At 45.1% G+C, this 17,978-nt stretch overlaps 1 protein-coding gene across 5 annotated transcripts in view; it reads left to right on the top strand.

Annotated features, from left to right (window-relative positions):
• The first annotated feature begins 2,292 nt into the window (after window positions 1-2,292).
• TSPAN18 (tetraspanin 18) overlaps window positions 2,293-17,978 on the top strand; it is a 120,511-nt gene continuing 104,825 nt past the window's right edge. For 2 of the 5 annotated variants that reach the window (XM_065064745.1, XM_065064746.1), the window contains exon 1: window positions 2,293-2,453. The gene's annotated coding sequence lies outside the window, so the exon portion shown is untranslated. Of the gene's footprint in view, window positions 2,454-4,344; window positions 4,551-7,988; window positions 8,036-17,978 lie in introns of those variants that run through there. The other 3 variants (XM_065064749.1, XM_065064747.1, XM_065064750.1) reach the window with 2 other exon arrangements.

Here is a 17,978-nt window from a genome sequence, read left to right as displayed (position 1 = left end):
TGTAAAAGCACTATTGTGTCTATGCGAGCATGTGGAAGATTTGAAAGCTGGGGTCACATATAGTTGACTTTTGTTCATTTAGAAAACACTTTCATAGAATCAGGATGGAAAACAGAAAACACATACAAGTCTTAGGATACATTGCCCTGTGTTTTTTTCAAAAATATCAGAATAGTGATGTCACTGGAGGGGGGTAGGGGTTAGTTGTTGGAAAAATGCCAAGCATGTCCCTGATGAGGAAAGGATCTTGTCTATAGAATCTGTAGCTGTTTAAAACTGTGATGTTTCGGGCAAGACTAAGACCACTTGGTTTCCTAGAAACCCTCTGCATGAGAGCTGTGCATTAGGCCACAAAACAGGGGTAGGAGTCAGGTGGCTAGACAGATATGCACACATTTTCATGGTTTATTTACCAGATACACAGCAAAACTGCCTGATGTGTGGGGTCCTGAAATGGTCCTGTGACAGTGCAGGGGTAAATGTATGAGATTGTTATGGGGGGAGTGCAGAGGGAGAACCAAGAGAGCCCAGTTTGACAGGTTTGCAGAGCACAAATGTAATCTCTGCCTGAGAGAACCATGATCTGCTGCTCCAGGGGTATGACAAGCCAGTCTTCTGGAAAATAGCACTCTGAGTCCTTTGCAAAGGAATCAAACGAGGAACAAGGCTATTACCTTGTCTCAAACTGTGTCTAATAAAGAAATGGAAATCCCCTACTCTGCCACAAAGACCAAGGAGAGGTAGGATCATGCTGTGACACAAATAAATGAATAGTGAAACAGAAATGGAAAAGCATGGTCCCAAACATTACAAGGAAATATCAGACCTTGAAATGATTGCCTGTCATAAGCAATAGACTGTCACAAAAGATACGTTACAAATATGAGCTGGTTGTGAATCCAGTTTTGCTATTACACAGAAATTGATTTGGGACCATAACTGTTAAATTCTGTGTGCATCTCCCTATTTTCATATCACATTAGGAAAAAAAGAAAGCCAACGTCAACAAATAGCTGCACCTGGGGAGCCTTGTAACTGTTCATTACCAGATACATGAGGCATTAGCAGAGATATTTATACAGAGACACTGGCACATCTTTTTTCCTTTGCACTGCACTGTTAGACATCCATGTTGTCTCTGGTTCTTCTAATAAGCTTTGAGGGTCTGGATCCACATCCCCCCAACATGTAGAACATGAATAAACAGGACTTCTTATCAGCTCAAGGACCCATCTGCATAGGACCACCGGAGGATCTGGCCATGGCAGGATTGCAAATTCTTTAGTGCTGTCTCTGTGAGTGCAATGTACAGTTTACTAACACACTTGCTCCTGAGCTATTGATTGTTACTGAGAGTAACAGCATTACTTCTGCACACTTTTCCCTCCCTCAGTTTCTTTCCCTCCAACCCAGCACATGCTTTTGTTAGAATCAGGACCAGCAAAGTGTGATTTCCCTAGGGGACAGGTGAATTGAACCGCCCCTCTTGATTCCCTGGAGTCTGTTGGATGCTGTTGGACTTGGGATACAGTCATCCTATGTGCAAGAGCAGTAAAAGAGACGACCTCTTCTACAGTTACCTATTTTTCTGAAATTTGTTGTTGTCCAACTTAACTGAAATTGTTTTAACTGGCTCAGAAGTTACTGGCAGAGACAGAAGACACAACTGTAGAAGCCGTATTTCCTTAGGAAACCAGGCTTTGGAGAGTTGGATTTTCCTCTGTCACAAATGTGGGCTCTTCATTTGGTTTGGTATGCATTTTGAAAGGCTTTCCAATCCCGCAGTATCATTCTTTGTTTCAAGTTTCTCTAACAGACCTCCGAATACATTTAGGCACCTCTCACTAAGATACTGGTCAACAAGTGGGCTCTCACCTTCCTGGTCTCTTTCTTTTACACCCCAAGGATCATCCCCGGTGCATCAGAAGCCCATCAGGTGCTATGAGGGCCACGCTGGAGTCGAGCGGTGGGCAGCTCTCCTTCCTCCAGTGCCTCCTGCGAGCTCGGCGGGGCAGGGTCCCAGGGTGGCTGCCCCCCTGGGCCACCCTTCCAGGGCTGCCCCTGCCGCACCCCCGAACGGCCGAGCAGTCGCCGGGCACGCTGTGCAAGGGTCTGTCCCCTGGCTGCCTTTGGCGCCTCCGGCTGAGAGCACCCGGGAAGTTTTCGGGCGAGGGACGGGGCAGACGCGAGCGCGGCAGCGGCGCGCCCAGCCGCCGGGGCCGGGCCGAGGCGACCGAGCGGGCGTGCGGGCGGGGCTGCGCCGGGCCGGGCTGGGCCGGGGCGGAGAAGGGGGCACGGCCGGGAGGTGGAGTCGGCTGCGCTGGCGGCTCCGCGGCTGCCGGGCACAGGGCGCGCACGGCAGTGGGAGCCCAGCGCCGCCGGGAGCCGCCCGCCGCCAGCTCGGTCTGTCCCGGGGAGCCGCCGCCGCGGGAGCCTGCTGCAGCCGCCGGCAGGTAAAGGGCCGGGGCTCCTTCTCGGCGACCCCTGTGCGCTGCAGCCATTCCTCGGCGAGCCCTGACGAGGGTCCCGTCCCCTGCCAGGGGTGCCGGCTCCGGCTTGGCAGCACGCCGCCCTCCCGCTGCTCTGGGACACGCGGGGATGCCGGCTGGGGGCACCTACGGGAGGGGGCACCCACGGGAGGGGGCTTCCCTTCCCCCGCTGCCGCCTGGTTTCCTGGGGCGGGAGGGGGTGCGGGAGCGCCGTGGCTCCCCGGGTGCTGGGTGTGCAAGTTTCTCGGGGCCGAAATGCCCGCCCGTCGACAGTAACGCCGGCAAGAGAGCTGGGGGGAGGCTCCTTGGCAGCCCGAGCCAGCTGAACTCGCCCCCCTGGTAACACCTCTCCGGGGTCGGGCCCCGGGGAGCCTCTCATGGTCGGTAACCGGGAGCGTGTCAGGAATCTCAGAGCTTGCCCTCAATATTTCTGTATTTTATTGCCCCCCGCCCACCCCCTCAGCCCCCTCCGGGACTTCTCGCCCTGTGAGGGCGAGCGGAGGAACCGCTGTCAGCCTGCAGGCTGTGCCTGGGGCGCTCTGCCCCGCGCTTGCAGCGTTGTGGGGTGTGCCGCCACCCCTGAAGTTTAGATGAGGAAGGTGGGGGAGTTACGTTTCTGACTTCATTCCAGTCCGGTAGGAATTCTCTCTTTCACACTTTGCTGATGGGCAAATTGCGATCCCACCATCCTCACCCAGTCCCCACTTTCAAACAGAGATTCATAGTTGCAGCAACATGTTATGGAGGTACCACCCCACTGAGATGTGTGGGGTTTTATAAACTGTACAGCTGGGCACTTAAAGTTTTATCATAACTTTTGTATTTAAATGTTGGCGTGAGTGAGTAGGCAGCGTTTTCAGATGCATTGTACTTGGGTGGTTTCCTATGAAGTCTGTTTGCTGATTGTATTTTTTGTTTTCCTCTAGCACTTCTCTCAGCAATTAGTAAGCTCAGCCTGATTACTGCTTGTATGTCTATAATAAGAGAAAATTTGAACACAATTAATAGACTCTAGACATGTATTTTACTGAATAGCCAGTGGCTATCAAAGCTCCTTGGATAGAAGTGTGCTGGAGGTGGCTGTGTGCCTGGCTGCGTGTCCACAAATTGTGAGAAGACGCTTGCCCTGCATTTTTACTAGTGGGTAAAAAGTGTATGGAGTTATTAAAGAGTTGTCTTAATGCAACAGGATGTATCAAAGTATTTAATGATTATTTTAGTATTCAGTGCTTTTGTGAGGAGCAGAATGGTTCTGTCTCAAAAGTATTCAAACTGAGAGCAAGCGACAGGGATACTAGAGGAAGAAATAGGTGTGTTCTTTCTCTTTTTCATAACTTGGGGGGAATCTTTCAAATCTGATGGTGTAGCATAATGTACAGATGCACTGCTTTATCATCTGCTTTCACCAAAATATTTGTACAGTGTGTTAAAATTATTCAAATGCCTGACCCTCCATGGAAGGCAGTTAATGTTTCTGTATTTGTTGTGGCTGAGGTACAGCTACTCTTGGCATAAGCTAAAATACCATGCAATACAGTTGCCATGAATTTAGGTGTAGAGGGGTGAGAAAAGCAAAGGCAGAGCTTAAACTTTTCTGGGATATTGTAGACTGCCAGCAAAATCAGTGTCTACTGGCTGTCCCACCCTTTCAGCAAAGCAGACCTTTCTCGTCAGATCGCTTAGCCCTCCAGGTTGCTGTATGTTCAAACCCCTGAGAGGTGCAGGTGGCCGGGCAGTTGTTATTCTTCGGGACAGGGCCGGAGAGGGGCGAAACCCCGCCCTCAGCCGCGGTGGAGCGGCGGGCCGCGCTGCTGTGCTGGGGCTGGTGCCTGGGCGGGCCGCGACCCCCCGCGCCGGGGCTGGGGCTGGGGCTGGAGCTGGGGCCGGTTCCGCGACGAAGGACTCGGGTGGGCGATGCTGGCGGTTTCCACGAGAGGGCTTTCGTGCTGTGCGGTGCCAGGGCGGCTCTTCAGCAGAGCCTGCGCAGCGCCGGCCGCCCCTCCGCTCGCCTCGTAGGGACGGAGAAGCAAAATGAACCTGGGGGTGGCTTTCTCTCACAAGGTAAGTATTTCAGGTTTCCTTTGTATGGGGAAATCCCTGTATTCCCCCGGGGCTGTACGGATAAGACACCCTGGGAAGAACACCCATCTTCGTTTTCCAGGCTCGCTTAAAACTTAGAACAGATCCCAGCAACTTCATTTCCCCACAGTGGAAACCAAGAAGGGGTAGAGTGTTTTTTTCACAAAAGATAAGTGGGGTCTGAATGTTTGCATCCTCGCCTTGGCTGATGGCAAAGAACGACTCTATCCTGACGTGATCTCATTTTTGGCTGCTTTAACATGTATTTTATTTCTCAGGGTGGGGCTGAGTGAAAGGGAAACGGGAATCATTGTGTGCGTATGAAAATGCTGAGCTCTCCTTAAGTCCTTTGCCAAGTTGCCTGTGTGTTGTTTAATTCAAATAATTTCATATGCATAGCATTGCAGGTCTGTTTTAAAAGGCAGAAACTGTATCTGTAACCGGGAATAATATTCCAGTTCATAAAACATGAGTAACATCTGTTAGTGTGACTTCAATTTGTTTCTCTCTTCTGGAATAACCGAGTTGACAGCTCAGACAGTCAGGTTTAATGTCCTGTGCTAAACCTTTGGTCCTGTGTCCCGTGGCTAATTGTGACTCACAGAATCAATAAACCCAGCTCCTGCTCTGCTGCAGTGGCTCAACAGGGGAGCGGGAAGGTCTTCAAACCACCTCACTGTGTGGAGCAAGACTCCGGCAGCAGCTGATGGTGGACAAATTTGGGTTTCTGCAAAAACAGGTCTATCACGTGGGTTTGCTGCTTTCAGGATGGCAGAAGTGGCTGGGATATTGGTGTTCTCTCAGCATTCGGGCTGAGCAAGTGAGAGAGAGGGTCTGCACTGCTGTAGGGGTAATATTTTCCCTCCTAGCACCTTTTATCTTGCTTTAATCTATTCCAGGTTGAATACTGTAGGCAGTTGAAGCAGAGCCATCTCACGCTTTGATGTGTGTTTATTGGCTCTAGGGTCTCATTCTCTTGCCTTTTTTTTTTTTTCTTTTTAAGTTAGGTTACTCTCTTCCCACACCACCTTCCCAAACAGAAAGAAATGGAGCAAAGGAGGCAAAAAGTTAATTAATTGACTTTGTATTTTTGTGAATGGGTTCCTTGCTTTGCCCCTCCCTTCCTTGCTGCCTTCTGTAAGATCCCTTCATAATTAAAATATTATGACTATCCTTATGGTAGCCCTTCACTTGTGGCAAGGATCCTAATTTGACGTCAATGCAAAAATACTAGTTTCTGGCACAAGGGCAGATGACATTTCATCAGCTAGTGCGTGCCCATTTTTTTTAAACCACAGTGCTAAGACCATATGGGCAGATAATGAGTTTAAGCTGATAAACAGCTTACAGATTTGCCCAAATAAAGGATTTTTTTCCTAAAAGACACGTTTTCCTTTAAAATAAATAATGCAGTTCCTGTGTTTTTATTTAATTATCTTGAGTCCTGTCTGTTCTCACCAGGCCACAGGAAAACAGACACAACTGCTTCGGGAACAGAAGCCACTGGATTTATGGGGCCTTGGGTCTTAGATGAGGAAGGACTTAAAAAGAGAAGTTCAGATGCTACAAAATTGAGGCTTAAGGTATATAAATAAGCAGATGGTGGTCCAGGTTGTATTTGAAGAGTTTTGTGATGTAGTATGTAGTTCTTGACATCTTGAAGATGAGTCATTGCATGAGGTGGTAGTAGGTCCAGGGTCTGTTTGGGAGCTATAATTAAACCGAATGAATATCTATACTCCTTGCTCATCCTGTGAGGCTGCTGAAGCTGTCCTTTTGGGGGATACCATTGCAAGATAAAACCTACTTTTGCTTTTTCAAGGGTTTTTGAGTAATGTTGGTATGATTTTTTTGTTTGTCTGCTTTTAACTTAAAGTGACGTATCAATGAGATGGGAGGGAATTATTTTATTATTTTGTATCTGTTGTTCTTTTTGGTTTCTGAGGAAAAAAAAATGCAAGTAGTACAGTAAGGGCTGAAAACTAACTTAATTTGGGAAGTGGTGGTCTTTGGTTGTCATTTAAAAATAGTGACTCAAAACCAAGTAAAGTATTTACATAAGAGGGCAAAGCCTGTGGGTTTCTCCCCCAGGATGCATAGGAATGAGCTGTTTGGGATCTGAAATTGCTCATTCCCTTTTAAGCTATTTCTTAGGGGTTCTTTTGTTATTTTTTTTTTTTCTTGGAAATGATTGCTGATGATAATTCAAAGTAGCAAATAAAGGAAGAAAAGGAAAAATCAGTCAAGACAATTACATTCTTTCTCATGATGCTTATTCCTTCTAAAACTCCCTTAAATATTTTGTGTTGTCCGTTCCCTCCTGACCACTTCTCAGTACTGGAAGGATTGCTGGACTTTAATTGTATTTGATATGAGGATATTGTCCAGATGTCCAGAGCTTTGCTTTCTGTTGGTTGCTGATATCTCATTTGTAACTGATATGACAGCAGAATTGCCTTTGGTCCCACTGTTGCCTGTGACTGCACAGTTCAGCATTCCTTCCAGGTCTGTTCTTTTCCATACAGCAACATCTCTGACTTTCTTTTCACTGCTCTTTGAAGCCCGGAGTTTCTGAAATGGTGAGTGACTTATCCTGTCCCTTAGCTCTAGAGAATTCGTGTGAATCCAGTGCCTACAAAATAGTCAGTGGGACTTCCCCCCCACCCCGCTTTTTTTTTCCTCCCCCTCTGACCTCTTGCCTTGGAGCGTTTAGCAGCTGGTTTACTGTTTAGCATTTTTACATTGGTAAAGATCTGTCATGGGCTAATTTAGTATAAATTATCTGAGACTGAAAGTGGCCATGGGAAGGCAGTGCATTGATCATATTTTTGTTAGCAACACCTGCTGCTAAATCAGTTTGTTAGCGCATTTTTATTTATTTTTGCACAGATAAGATTTAAATAAACAATCAATAAAGATGTTTTATTCTTACAAATTGACCCCAAATGGAATTTGCTTCTGCACCTCTGCCACCTTCTATTCTCTAGGAATGGGCTTGAAGGATTTCCATTTTCCCAAAGCTGATAAGAAGCAGCATGTGCTTTTCCAGGACAGTGGAGCGTACTGAGGTGCTGTCCTTTACTGGTCTTGCTCAGAGGTAGAGGCAGAGAGGCTGTGTCCTGGTGAGTTGCATATGTGTGATTTTTTGGATCTGAATTGCCTCTGCAGGTGTCATGGTACAGGGAGCTTCGGATGACCACATGTCTAATGTGGATGCATCATGTTTGGTGGACTGAGACTAAGCTTACACTATGCAGTAGGTATTACATGACAATGAGAATATTCCTGTGGTGTAATTTTGCTCTCATCAAATTCAGTTAAAAGAAAACCAAAACCAGTATCTTCTCATTGTGCTCAGAGATGGTGGAAGTGGGGTTTTGATTGTCACAGGTTTTTAGCACAGGTCTTTTTTCTGCACAGGATCCCTCATGTCTGTGTTGTCGCTCCAACAAGGATTCCAATGAAGGGTAAGTCTTTGGGGCATCTTGTCCTCTGGGATGTTTTTGGCCACCAGGATGTTCCCTTTGCTATATATTTACTAAATAAACATATCCTAAAATGAAAGTTTCCAGCTACTTGAGAAATAAATTGAAAGGTCACTGTAGAAGAATTGATTATGAAACCCAAATGGAGTTCAGATTTTTTAGACCAGTGTATCACTTCAGGAAGAAACACAGGATGCTTTTGATGAGATAAACAGTGCTGAAAATGAATCTTGTCCATGTGCTTGATATTACTTGGTTCTGTGATTATTAAAGGAGCTGCATGATTTAGTGAATTAGGACTTAGGTCTGAGTTTGCTCAGCTTAGCTGTTGATTGTGTTTTGTTAGTTCGTCACTGTTCCTGCCCTTCTATCTCTCTCATTTAGCTGGAGCATGGTCATGTTAGAGAGTGACTTTTTGTGTGGTTCCTAGTGTGATCAGGAGTTTGTTCTAGTTTGTCTTCAGAAAGCAGTGTAACAAGTATCCTCTTTACCCCTGATTTCTTTGATGTGTCAGGGCAAAGTCTCACAGCGGTTGTTGATCCTGGGGAAGCGGAACTGAGCTGAGCTGCTAATGTGAAAAGTCGTGTGGTATAGCAGAGATAATAATAGCTCATATTCTTTCAAACTTTTCACTTGAGTCATAAACAGCTTTAAATACAGTTTATGCCATCCCAGATGTCTGGAAAGCCAGGATGACAGATGAGCAAAACGGGGTGTGGGACCATATGGTGATTTGTTGACCGTGGGTCAGTGGCACAGCCTGGCAGGGGCTCAGGAGCTTAGAGGCCTTGGCTGCAGCTCGAGTTGTATATATTGTGTGTGATTACAGCACTGACTGTTTCTGCAGCTCAGCTGCTCAGAAGGCTCAGCACTGAAATTGCAATGCTAGCAGCAGCTTTTTTCATGGCCCAATGCCCAGTTTGAAGAAGGGTGATTTCGGTCATGTTGCTAGACATACGTATTTATGGCCCTGTTTCATCTGTTGAATTTCATCTGTTGGGGTATTTTTAACGTTATTGTGGAAAGAGTTACTATATTTACTCCTTATGAAAAGCTTGGTGTATGACAGTCTATGAGGAGGGAGTTTTAGAGTAATAAAGATTGTGCTAAATGATGGCGTCTACACTTCTTCAGGAAAAAAGGACTAAATGACCTGACTGGCAGTTTGCTCGTTCTTGAGACGTGGACCTCACAGGGCACTGAGCTGGAACGTGCTATGCTGGGAAAGCAATGACAGGGTTTGTTCTTGGGTCACTTTATGGCACATCTCATTTTCTTGGGCAGCAAAGAGAACCAGCTTTTCTTGTACAGAGAGAGCTTATGCCTGACTGGGCTGGTTTCTCAGACCCACTGAGAACCCATTTCTCGTAGAAGTTGCTGCGACCTGTGGGTACCTTTCAGATTAATTTATTAAAACCTGCTGCCAGGGTAAATGAGATGGTGGTACAGAAATTCAGTGGATTTTGGAATGCGAGTCACTGTCACTGTTTGTCAATGTATTTATTTCTGCAATCATTTGAAAACTGAATGCTTTTTGATGTCAGTCTTGCTGGTAGTAACTGGTGGGGCTTAATAGTGCTAATATGTGGTGGGTCCACAATGGACATGTATGTGAAATAATTAAGAATAAGACAGTAAAGGACTGAATGTCTCAAAATATTCTTAAGAGGTGTGGACTTAGATGTATTTTCGAACTGATGACTGTCCTTTGTTCCTGTTAATGTCAGAGGGGTTTCTCGGAGCTGCTTAGAATGAGGTGCTTAATTTGGGTTGGTCAACAAAGCTTTTGCTTCTGAACAGAACATGGCTGAAGCACAGACATGTAACATGGATCTTCCAGAGATGCACCAAGCTGTTTTGCAGAATAAGATATAGGAAAAGCTGAGAACTAGTTCTGGAAATGCTTGAGACACAAGGCTGGAGGCACCAAGAGATCTCTTTGACCTATATTTCACTTTGACAGCCTGAGAATTGACAATGTAATACCTTGCTGATCTGATGAAGGACTACAGGTTTGAAGCCTTGAAAAAAGACCTTCCAAACTAAAAAGGATTTCGTCTTACAGTGATGCTTTGCCAATTAAAAACTGATTCTCTTCTTTTAAATGTTAAGGAAAACATCAGTCAGGAACAACAATCTCAACATTCTGATGAGATTAAGAAAGAAAAGGGCTTCCAAGAGACTGGCTGGATTAAGAAGGTTTTTTGTTCTGTTTTGTACCTTTTTTTTTCCCCTCCTTGCTGTGCTGGAAAGAGCAGAAGTTTTCATGCTTTGCATTTTGTGTGTTCAAATTCTGATACTGCAGTGGGAAGGGCTTGGCAGGAGAAGAATCAGAGTTTAGTTTAAAAACATTAATTTTCTCTGTTAATGCTGCTGCAGATAGTTCCAAGTTTCAGATGGTACTGGATTTCTTGTAGTATTTCTGTACCATGATGCTCTTTGGGAACAGCTTTGAAGCTCTGCACTAGCCTTGGGGAGCAGAGGGCACTGGGAGGCGGGTTGGACTCTCACTCCCAAGTCCTATCACTGATTTTACTGCTCAGAACTGAGAGGAGCAAATGCCAGCATCACTAACATCAGCCTTCTGTAGAACCTCTTTGGCTCTGGGCATGTTGCGTTGCTTTCCTGAGCATCTGTTTCACCAGCTGTGAAAATGAAGACAGTACCCTCAGCATGTGGGTATGACGAACATCGTTGTTAGCTAATCTCAGTAAAGTGCATTGAAACTGTGAAATGTCTTGGGTTGTTGTCTGAAAGTGTGAAAGTTTAAAATGGTGTAACCCACAAGCTTACGTCTTTGTTAGGGAAGAGAAGTACTAACTGGGGGCCCCTCTGGGGCAACGGGGGCAAAGGGTTTGTGAAAAAGAAGAGGAAATTGCCTATGATGGAGGACCTGAGTGAGAATTACGCCTCAGTCTATTTTTTTACACAGGGTCTAGATGGATTTACTTGGAGCTTTGTCAAACGTCTGTTCAGGGCTGGATTTTGCCCTCATACCACAGGGTAGTGCAGTTGTATTTCCTTTTGTTGTTTTTCCAATCCCCCTTCCACATACTTGCTTTTTATGATCAAAGCTCAATTCTTTAAAGATATGCCAATGCCTTGTAATAATGCTCAGAAGGTCCCCTATGGGGAACAGTTCTGATTAGACACTGAGGAATTCTTTAATTCTCTTCATACTTCTTACTATTAGGAACATCTTGTTGATAAAAGGTGTGGCTTTTTTCTCAGGCACTACTGATTCTTTATGTTCTTCCATTTTCTCATCTTATATAAACTTGGTTCCTTGGTTCTTGCTTTCCGTTAATTCTTTTATCTTCTACAGCACTCAATGAATGCTTAAAAATAATAAATATTAATAATAGGGCTCTTTGAACCAGGAGGTTCTTTGCTGCTTAAACTCACCTTTTCCTGCTGCTTATCCCCTATTAAAAGTTGCTATAATCTGCAGATTGTAGCTGTAATCACTTCTGCAGCCGTGGCTGGGTTTGTGACAAGCATAGGATTATAGCTCCAGGTGGGGAAGTGGCAGCGAGAGCAGAGATCCTCAAAGGCACAAAGATGTTGTTTCAGTTGAAATATTCTTAGCAATAAAGGAAGAGAAGCCAGAAAATTTAGTGTGGGAATAGAGCTGTTTATCTAAATAGCCCTTGCTACACAGGATTCCACGGAGTGTCAGTGACCTATATAGGATAATCCTGCATTGCACATAAAATCTTGTGTTTCAAAGGGGAAAGTTCCTTCTGGAGAATATAGTTTAAGAAAGCTCTACTCTTGGAGATGCTTTCAAGCCAGTTTATAGGACGTGTCTCAAAGCAGCAAGACAAACTAAGATGCATCTGTGATATTAATGTATGCTTACTTTTAATTGCCTCTGCAGACAGCTTTACTCCTCCTTAGAGGAACAGAAGGAAAAGATGCTGTCTGCCCCAGTGTGTAAAGTTGTCCACATAATGTACAGGCCAGGCTCCAAAGCCTGGCCACACACATATGTACATACACACACGCGCGTGCGCACTCTCTTGGAGATCGGCAGCATTTTTACTGTCTCAGATCACACAGACTAAGGAACGAATAAAGTAAACAGGAATGGAGTGTGTGAGGTTTTCCCACCACACCTCCTTTCCTCTATTTAACAACAGAGAGAAGAGAGAATCCTGAGGTGTCAGGGCAGACTTCAGGAAATCTTATTTGTTTCTTCTACGCTGTGTTGGCTTGCCTCTGATTAGGGAAGGTGAGCTGTTCCTGAGCAGAACCTCTGTTGGGTGGGTTGCTTCCAGGCTTATGTCTTCAGCAGAAACCACACTAGTTACTACTTGAGGCTGGGACTGGCTGAGAGTTCTTCCAGGAAACAATTTGCCTGCAGAAAATGCTGATTTATTGAAAACAGGACTGCTTTGTGGGAAAGGGGTTGGTCTCCACTCAGTTCTCCTTGGATTACTTTCTTGTGTTTGGGATAGAATTTCTTAGTCAAAACAGAGATGCCAGTTAGGAGCCAAGTGGTTTGGGTTTTTCACCTATGCAGTCACAAATCCAAAACAGGATCCTGAAAGCAGGTTTCCTACATGCCAGAACTGCATGTCCTAACCGTAGGACTGATGTTCCAGAGCATGTGGGTTTTTGCATGAAGGATTGCAAGGTGGATTCTAAACCTTCATCTCTATGTCAAATTAAAAAATATTTTAAGCCTCAAAAAATGTGGTGAGATGAGAAAGTTCCCATCCAGGTGTCCTGGTGTCTCCCCCAGTGGCCTTGCTGTCTTTCCTTTCTGGTTCTGAAGCTTGACGGTTCTTCACAGAGTGGAGCGAAGAATCTTGGAAGACCTTGGCAAAATAATCAGTCAGAGGAGGAGAGTGACCCCGAAGCACGACCGGTGTATTTTGGCAGAGTCAAGGCTATACAAGGCTAGGTGGCTCCTAAACCCCTGCTTTTGCTGAGGAATATTATTAGAAAAGCACCTTAAGCAGCCAAGGAAAATATAACTGACACTGCTGATATGTTTGTGCCTGGGCCATTGTTGTTGGGCAGGTTATGAAAAATAATGCTTAAGGCAAAAGAGGAGTTCTTGGAACAGGATGAAACACTCTCCTGCTGGTTTGATTGCAGTGGACTCGGCAAAGGCAGGGGTAACACATGGTTTTTGTAATGGTCCACTTTCTTACCATTTCTTCTCTCCCCCTGTTTTATGGAGAGGAGAAGACAGCGGTTCGGTCTTTATCCTTTCTTAATTCTCCTAGGAGATTGAGGAGATAACAAGAAGAAAGTCGGGAGGGGATCTTGGGTAAGCTAGGTGTGTACTTAGCCGGGGCATTTGTTCTCTGTGGTTGCTCTCTGCATCACCCAAGGCCCTGGATCTGGTTATTCCAGAGCAGCTCAGGCACTGAATCCTGCTGTGCTGTGTGGTGCTTGGCTGGGTAGGGGAGCTCCCAGGGGCTCCCTCTGTTTCAAAAGGTGGGATTGCAAAACTGAGGTGCACAACTTCATATTTTGTTCCTTCTCCTTTTGAAAAAGGTGGTGGGGAAGTCTTTGAGGTCAAACCTTCATCATTGCATAGGCAAAGACAAAACGACTTCTTAAAGGCAAAACATTCCGGGACCTTGCTGTGTATTTGAGGTTGAAATGTAAGTTTCCAGTTTCCAAGAAGCCAGGTGCATCCTCAGATGGTCTCTGCTAGCCTGCTTTAAGAATACTTATGCTCATCTTGTTGACGTGTCTGAATTTGCCTTTTTGGTTTTACCCCTCCTTTTCCTTCAAGAAGGAGGCACAAGGTGTGTTTACAGCACACAGAAGCATGGGGCAGCAGAAAGCTGCCAGGATCTCCATACAGCTTCCTTGGGCTGCAGCACAAAGGAATCCACAACACACAGGCAGCTCTGGAACTGGGATAACGTCAAAACTCTCCTGGATGTGAGATGAGCTCTAGTGTGTGCACCCCCCAGGCAGAGATGCAGATCCCAGATATGCAGTGTTTGAAAGAACAAATGAAAATGCCCAAAGCCTTCATTTTTATGGTGGAGTTCTTTTGGTGATAAACAGGCAATACTTCTTTTCAAATATTAGATGACAATAATCTCTCAATACTTTTTCACATAAAATGGATCTAAGAAATGTCTTACATTAAGCAAGTCTGAGTCTTCTTTCTTTTATTGAGATATCAGCAGCTTTCTGCACCTTGTTTCTTCTGCTTACAGTCATTGAAGGAACCTCTAAGAGGCTGCTTGCTAAGGTTGCTGTGTGCCCCAGCTGGTCCCTGAGACTGACTTGGAAAATCCTTTCTGTGTCTGGGCTTTGGTTTTGCAGTCTAGGACTGGTCATTTAAAGCTGAAGTGGCCTGAAAGAAGCTGCGTAGTGGATCTGTTTCCCTCACATCTGTAGACTGTCCTAAGATCCTGAGGAGCATGAAGGTCAGCTGTTGCTTTTCTTCAGAAGCTTAGGCTATGCTGTTAATTATAGCTGCCATTTGGGAATTATATGAAAGCTTTTTAAGGACTAGACTCTTTGCCCACAAAAGTCAGTTTTCATCTTCTAATCAGTGAATGATGAGACTTTGCATCTATTTCATGTCTATATTCTGTACATTTGTTAAGTATATTTGAATTAATGAGAAAAGCAAGCTATTGATCAAAGACTTAAATATTTTCTTCTTCTTCTGAATCAGAGATGGAGAACTGAAAAAATCAGGTTAGTGTGAAAAAAGTTCCAGTAAGCTGAGACGTTACATGTTTGGTTGAGCTACACTGCAAACTTGTCCTGTTGAAATAAGGACCGACCACACTAGGAGAGTGTTGCCAGAACCCAGATCAGGGCTGTGTGCCCCAGCGGGTCCCTGACACTGACTTGCAAAATCCTTTCTGTGGCTGGAGCTTCATTCCTGTGGGCTTCAGTGTTGCAGTCTGGGACTGGCCATTTAAAGCTGAAGAGGCCCAAAAGAAGCTGGATCTGTTTCCCTTACTCTTGTAGACTGTACTTTAACATGAAGCTGCGATCTTCAGCTGTAATCTCCAGTTCTTTATGAAGTGCAACAGTATGGGGTTGGCCCAAACATTGATTTTTTAAATGGAATATGATTAAATGTAAAAGTGCCTGAGTCTGTCTTACAGCTTTGTAGGTAACTCTGCATGGACAAGATTTATCACTTCCTTACCCTTTCCTGTTCTGCTGCTCCTGAGCTTTTTCCTTGTGATGGTTTAGCAAGGAGGTGGTAAAACAGATGCAGTTGTTGAAACTGATGATAAGATAATTTTCTCACCTTCCAATAACTGTGAATGCATTTGAAAGAGGATTCACATTGCTAGTTGCATTTGTTATTGTGTGTCTACTCCTAGACATAAGTCAGAGATTGACTGGTGGATAATGAAACGGTACAGCTTGCTTGAGTGAATAGATTGGGCAGGCATCTGCACTATCCACGTCCTAGCCCACCAGAATGAGTCTGCTCAGAATTTTTCTGGCAGGTGTAGCCTCTCCATTTTGCATCACAGTGGTTACCTAACACTTGTTTATTGAGTTGCTGTGTGGTCCACACTATCTGAACAACTCACAGTTAAAATTTTGTAGCACCTTTTTTGAGGCAGAGAATCCTATTTACCATTTCCTGCTTTACTGATGTAAGTGAAATCTCAATGACTTGCACAGGGTGTCACAGGGAACTTGTAACAGAATAGAAAATAAGACATCTTGCTTTAGAGGAAGAGACAGAGTCACTCTTTTCTTCCTTCATGGCACCTATCCGAATTTTGCTCCTAGAAAAGATATCTTAGCTTTAAAGTATAGGGAGGGAATATTACCTGTATTATAGAAAGATTTTTCCAAGCTAAATAAATGGTTTTCTTTGCTGTTCTATTGGAGCCAAATGTCCCATATAGCTCAGTGATAGGTTGTTAAGGCCTTCTTTTCTTTTGACTGTGTTAGTTGTGCGTTTACTAAATTTGGATAGAACACCTTTTTCCCTGTAGATGAAGCTTTTTTGGTTGGGTTTTATTGTGGGCTTTTTGGTTTTGGGGGTGGTGAGGGGAGGGTTGGTGCTTGTTTCTCATAGAGAAACAAAGATCTTTTGAAGTTTTGGAAGGATCAAGGTGGGAGGAATTCTTACGTCAGCCAAAGTAGTCAATATTTTGTGGTCTGTATGCATTAGAGCATGGGAGACTACACAGGTTGTGGCCCCTGGGGTCTGAACCTCATTTTTCCACATCCACTCACTGCTACTCTTGACTTCTTTTGAATGCAAACTTTTGACCTGTTGAATTTTCTTAGAAGTATGCGCTGGTTTATAGCAAGCATTCTCCTTTGAACAGACTGTTTTTTTTTCTGACTGTTTTCTCCAAAAAAAGTGTTTTCAGAGAGGATCTAATCAGGCCTAATAGTCCTTAACAAGCTGATGACTCCTTAAGTCCTACCATTTCATAGTATATGTGGTCCTGAAGCATTTACCTGTTTTCTCTGCAGCAATCCTAGTCGAAGACGTGAAGTGAGGTGGCTACTTTCTCCACCCTGAGGCACTCCTGGGTGCTTCCTTGAGAAAGTGATTTGCTTTGCAGTTGTTAAAAAGGCACACGCTGCAGGGGGTATGTGTGGAAATACTTCTGCCACACCACTTCCCAGGCACAGGTGTGGAGCTGCTGAGTATTCATGCCAGTCATGCAGTTCAGAATCACAGCTTTGTTCTTGAGATTGTAATAGTGGGAAAAAACTCAGCCTTGATCTTGATGAGAGCTCAAGTCCCCTGAGCTTGTCTTGAATCAGGGTCAAGGTTTTTCCTTTGTTTGTTCTTCAGAGAGACTGAGTACCTCCCGTGGCAGCTGAAACTAGTGGGGGCTGTGTGTGCTGAGCGTTTGGGAAGGAAAACAGTGTGTGCATGTGTTGTGAGCTGCAACATACAGAAGCCAGGATCTCTAGAGGGGTTGCAGTATCTAAGATGATGCCCCTACAGTTGTTTCTTAATGAAACACCAGACACTTTACATGGCTTCTCTTGAACTTCCGGACTCTGCTTTTCGTGAGCATATTTGATACTTCTAGCCTGGCAACTCCTTGGAGCTTTCCATTAAGGTATTAAGGAGAGGAAAACCAGTTGGTTGCCTCAAGCTGAGGGTAAGCTAGACTTGAAGGATTATCTCAGTGCAATGAATTTTAAAGACTTTTTGCTATACATGTATGGAAAGCTATCAAAATGCTAATGGTTCTGCTGTCTGTTTTAACCCTTTCCACATATGTTGGAGGGGAGGTGAGAATGGTGTCATTCAACTGCAAAAGGACAGCCTAGCCAGAAATTAAGTTTGAAGTAGCTTTTCATCCGTTAGCCACAACTTCTCTGGTGCTAAGGGAGAATGATGCACCCATCACTTGGACAGACCTATTCTGTATGCTCAGTTGGGGCAATCTGGAGGTGTGGTGTAGGTCAGGTGCTCCCTGAAACCAGCATCCCACAGGACAGACTAGCACAGGACTAGTGTCTCAGGGAGCGGGCTGGAGGCTTGGGGCTTTCCCACACAGATTTTGGGACATGCACCCTGCCCGCAGCGTCATGGATGCCTCTGCTGTGCAAGAGGTCTGTGGGCTGCTGGGATACGAAGAGTTCTGCCACCACCAGAGCAACTCAACTGGTCAAGTACTTACCTGAAGGGCTGTGAGACAGGGTGGATCATCCTACCTGCAGCAGGTTGAACACAAGTCTCTTACTGTAATGCATGCATGTTTGCTAGTTTTTCAACAAGGAGACTGATTCTCCTGGCTCTCTTGCCTCACCATCCTAACCAAGGGAAGGTGTGGGCTCTAGGTGGGCACACAACTCAGAGCATTGTGTGTGTTTGCTATGTAGCAGCTGTGACCTGGGCAGCAAGGCTTCTCTTGGATGCTGTGCAGATACGGTATTTGCAGTAGCTCTGTGCTGCTGGGGCTACCCTGCTGTTGTGCCCAAAGCAGCTGGG

The sequence above is a fragment of the Columba livia genome, chromosome 5 (assembly GCF_036013475.1).
Source record: "Columba livia isolate bColLiv1 breed racing homer chromosome 5, bColLiv1.pat.W.v2, whole genome shotgun sequence".
Taxonomy (NCBI): domain Eukaryota; kingdom Metazoa; phylum Chordata; class Aves; order Columbiformes; family Columbidae; genus Columba; species Columba livia.
The sequence above is the reverse complement of the archived record's forward strand: the minus strand, read 5'-3'. Positions and strand labels throughout refer to the sequence as shown.